Source organism: Oncorhynchus mykiss, chromosome 21 (assembly GCF_057628025.1).
Source record: "Oncorhynchus mykiss isolate SJ-2025 chromosome 21, ASM5762802v1, whole genome shotgun sequence".
Classification (NCBI taxonomy): Eukaryota; Metazoa; Chordata; class Actinopteri; order Salmoniformes; family Salmonidae; genus Oncorhynchus; species Oncorhynchus mykiss.
Genome location: NC_143042.1, coordinates 5,872,501 through 5,877,500, shown reverse-complemented (window position 1 = coordinate 5,877,500; position 5,000 = coordinate 5,872,501). Strand labels below are relative to the sequence as shown.

General features: G+C 46.6%; 1 protein-coding gene across 1 annotated transcript in view; it reads left to right on the top strand.

Moving 5' to 3' along the window:
* LOC110510810 (plexin-A4) overlaps positions 1-5,000 on the top strand; it is a 473,690-nt gene that overhangs the window by 387,140 nt on the left and 81,550 nt on the right. The gene's annotated exons all lie outside the window — the stretch shown is intronic.

Below are 5,000 nucleotides of genomic sequence, written 5' to 3'. Positions count from 1 at the left end.
CAGACAGAAAGCCCTGTTTACCTGTATTCCTCCAACCCAGAAAGAAAATCAGTTTCCCTGTCTCCCTCCACCCCAGAAAAAGAAAGCCCTGTTTCTCTGTATCCCTCCACTCCAGACAGAAAGCCCTGTTTACCTGTATTCCTCCAACCCAGAAAGAAAATCAGTTTCCCTGTCTCCCTCCACCCCAGAAAAAGAAAGTCCTGTCACCCTGTATCCCTCCACCCCAGACAGAAAGCCCTGTCACCCCGTATCCATCCACCCCAGATTCTGTTTCCCTGTATCCCTCCACCCCAGACAGAAATCCCTGTCACCCTGTTTCCCTCCACCCCAGATTATGTTCCCTGTATCCCTCCACCCCAGACAGAACATCTGTTTCCCTGTATTTTTCCACCCCAGACAGAACATCTGTTTCCCTGTATTCCTCCACCCCAGACAGAACATCTGTTTCCCTGTATTCCTCCACCCCAGACAGAACATCTGTTTCCCTGTATTCCTCCACCCCAGATTCTGTTTCCCTGTATCCCTCCACCCCAGACAGAAAACCCTGTTTCCTGTATCTCTCCACCCAAGACAGAAAGCCTTGTTTTCCTGTATCTCTCCAACCAAGACAGAAAGCCTTGTTTTCCTGTATCCCTCCACCAAGACAGAAATCCCAGTTCCCTGGTTCTCTCCACCCTAGACAGAAAGCCTTGTTTTCCTGTATCCCTCCACCAAGACAGAAATCCCTGTTTCCTGTATCTCTCCACCCAAGACAGAAAGCCTTGTTTTCCTGTATTCCTCCACCAAGACAGAAATCCCAGTTCCCTGGTTCTCTCCACCCTAGACAGAAAGCCTTGTTTTCCTGTATCTCTCCACCCCGACAGAAAACAAAAAGATCATGAGTTTCAACGTGAGGTGAACCATACATAAACCAAACTATCAGATTCCCCCTGGAACCACAGTACCCATGGGAGTTCCCTAACCAGCCCTGAGATCTGATCTGAGGTCTGATTGAAAGGCATGGGGAGAGACAAAAGGCAGTAATGCTATCTTCCTGGTCCATCGAAGAGACCGCCACCGTTCTGCAGCTGTGCTCCAATAGAATAAGCGTAGGGAGCCATTGTTGCTCCAAGTACAGATGGCCGCACTTCAAAAGCCCCCTTGAATCAAAACCCTGTATATTCGCCAAGTTAATTTGCCACGTCCCAGTTTCTCATTTTCGACTATGATCTTTGCAATCATTTTGATACTGCCTGGGCGATATTTATATATAACCATGCTTGTTTTGAAAATACTAGTCCGCTTCCCCACTATCTGGCCAATTCACTCACACACACACACACAGCGTTCTCTGCAGTTACAGACGTGTGACGCATGCGCCGACACCGGGTCAGCCGCACCCCCCATGATTTGTCTGGTTTGATGTACCGCCGTCGTGAGGAACCAATTAAAATGACAGGTTTTGCTCAGAGGGGGATTTGTTTGCGTGGCGGACCGTGTAGCAGAGGTTACAGTGGAGATGTGAAATGCCTCAGAGAGATTCTCCAGGTGGCAAAGTTTTGCTAGAGGCCCTCATTGTGTGTTCTGTCACCTACCATACTGTTGATTTTCTCCAAGTCGTAACAAGAGACAGAATATTAAAGAGAGAGAGATATAGTGGCCCAGAGAGAGAGAGCTACAGAGAGAGAGCTACAGAGAGAGATATATAGTGGCCCAGAGAGAGAGAGAGCTACAGAGAGAGATATATAGTGGCCCAGGGGGAGAGCTACAGAGAGAGAGCTACAGAGAGAGAGAGCTACAGAGAGAGAGATATAGTGGCCCAGAGAGAGAGAGCTACAGAGAGAGATATAGTGGCCCAGAGGGAGAGCTACAGAGAGAGAGCTACAGAGAGAGAGATATAGTGGCCCAGAGAGAGAGCTACAGAGAGAGAGATATAGTGGCCCAGAGAGAGAGAGCTACAGAGAGAGATATATAGTGGCCCAGAGAGAGAGCTACAGAGAGAGAGATATAGTGGCCCAGAGAGAGAGATATAGTGGCCCAGAGAGAAAGAGCTACAGAGAGAGAGATATAGTGGCCCAGAGAGAGAGCTACAGAGAGAGAGATATAGTGGCCCAGAGAGAGAGCTACAGAGAGAGAGCTACAGAGAGAGAGATATAGTGGCCCAGAGAGAGAGCTACAGAGAGAGAAATAGTGGCCCAGAGAGAGAGGTACAGAGAGAGAGCTACAGAGAGAGAGATATAGTGGCCCAGAGAGAGAGCTACAGAGAGAGAGATATAGTGGCAGAGAGAGAGAGCTACAGAGAGAGAGATATAGTGGCCCAGAGAGAGCTACAGAGAGAGAGCTACAGAGAGATAGATATAGTGGCCCAGAGAGAGAGAGCTACAGAGAGAGAGCTACAGAGAGAGAGATATAGTGGCAAAGAGAGAGAGCTACAGAGAGAGAGATATAGTGGCCCAGAGAGAGCTACAGAGAGAGAGCTACAGAGAGATAGATATAGTGGCCCAGAGAGAGAGCTACAGAGAGAGAGATATAGTGGCCCAGAGAGAGAGACATAGAGAGAGAGCTACAGAGAGAGAGATATAGTGGCCCAGAGAGAGAGCTACAGAGAGAGATACAGTGCCTTGCAAAAGTATTCATACCCTTTGCGTTTTTCCTATTCTGTTGCATTACAACCTGTAATTGAAATTGATTTTTATTTGTATTCCATGTAATGGACAAAATAGTCCAACTTGGTGAAGTGAAATGAAAATATATATATATTGTTTCAAAAAATTCAAAAAAAATAAAAATGGAAAAGTTGTGCGTACATATGTATTCACCCCCTTTGCTATGAAGCCCCTAAATAAGATCTGGTGCAACCAATTACCTTCAGAAGTCACATAATTAGTTAAATAAAGTCCACCCGTGTGCAATCTAAGTGTCACATGATCTGTCACATGATCTCAGTATATATACACCTGTTCTGAAAGGCCCCAGAGTCTGCATCACCACTTAGCAAGGGGCACCACCAAGCAAATGGCACCATGAAGACCAAGGAGCTCTCCAAACAGGTCAGGGACAAAGTTGTGGAGAAGTACCGATAAGGGTTGGGTTATAAATAAATATCCTAAACTTTGAACATGCCACGGAGCACCATTAAATCCATTATTTAAAAAATTGAAAGAATGTGGCACTACAACAAACCTGCCAAGAGAGGGCCGCCCACCAAAACTCACGGACCAGACAAGGAGGGCATTAATCAGAGAAGCAACAAAGATAACCCTGAAGGAGCTGCAACGCTCCACAGCGAAGATTAGAGTATCTGTCCATAGGACCACTTTATGCCGTACACTCCACAGAGTTGGGCTTTATGGAAGAGTGGCCAGAAAAAAGCCATTGCTTAAATAAAAAAATAAGTAAACACATTTGGTGTTCACCAAAAGGCATGTGGGAGACTCCCCAAACATATGGAAGAAGGTACTCTGGTCAGATGAGACTAAAAGTTAGCTTTTTGTCCATCAAGGATAAGGCTATGTCTGGTGCAAACCCAACACCTCACATCACCCCGAGAACACCATCCCCAGCATCACCAGCACTGTGGGGATGTTTTACATCGGCAGGGACTGGGTGGGAAACTGGTCAGGATTTAAGGAATAATGGATGGTGCTAAATACAGGAAGATTCTTGAGGGAAACCTGTTTCAGTCTTCCAAAGATTTGAGACTGGGATGGAGGTTCATCTTCCAGCAGGACAATGACCCTAAGCATACTGCTAAAACAACGCTTGAGTGGTTTAAGGGGAAACATTTAAATGTCTTGGAATGGCCTAGTCAAAGCCCAGACCTCAATCCAATTGAGAATCTGTGGTATGATTTAAAGATTGCTGTACACCAGCAGAACCCATTCATCTTGAAGGAGCTGGAGCAGTTTTGCCTTGAAGAATGGGCAAAAATCCCAGTGGCTAGATGTGCCAAGCTTATAGACACATGCCCCTAGAGACTTACAGCTGTAATTGCTGTAGAAGGTGACTCTACAAAGTATTGACTTTTTTGGGGGGGGGTGAATAGTTATGCACGTGTAACGGATGTGAAACGGCTAGCTTAGTTAGCGTGGGCGCTAAATAGCGTTTCAATCAGTGACGTCACTTGCTCTGAGACCTTGAAGTAGTAGTTCCCCTTGCTCTGCAAGGGCCGCGGCTTTTGTGGCGCGATGGGTAACGCTGCTTTGAGGGTGACTGTTGATGTGTGCAGAAAGTCCCTAGTTCGCGCCCGGGTATGGGCGAGGGGACGGTCTAAAACTTGTACTGTTACATTGATGCTGTTGACCCGGATTACTGGTTGCTGCGGAAAAAGGAGGAAGGTCAAAAGGGGGGTGAGTGTAACGGATGTGAAACGGCTAGCTTAGTTAGCGTGGGCGCTAAATAGCGTTTCAATCAGTGACGTCACTTGCTCTGAGACCTTGAAGTAGTAGTTCCCCTTGCTCTGCAAGGGCCGCGGCTTTTGTGGCGCGATGGGTAACGATGCTTCGAGGGTGACTGTTGATGTGTGCAGAAAGTCCCTAGTTCGCGCCCGGGTATGGGCGAGGGGACGGTCTAAAACTTGTACTGTTACACACGCTCAAGTTTTCCGTTTTTTTTGTCTTATTTCTTGTTTGTTTCGCAATAATATTTTGCATCTTAAAAGAGCATGTTGATACAAACCCCCCCAAAAACCATTTTAATCCCAGGTTGTAAGGCAAACAGAATAGGAAAAATGCCAGGGGGGGTGAATACTTTCACAAGCCACTGTATAGAGAGAGAGATACAGAGAGAGAGATACAGAGAGAGATACAGAGAGAGAGATAAAGAGAGAGAGATAAAGAGAGAGAGATACATAGAGAGAGATACAGAGAGAGAGAGAGCTAATGATGCAGAGAGAGTTAGTGAGCCAGAGAGAGAGATGCAGAGAGAGTTAGTGAGACAGAGAGAGAGATGCAGAGAGAGATAGTGAGACAGAGAGAGAGATGCAGAGAGAGTTAGTGAGCCAGAGAGAGAGATGCAGAGAG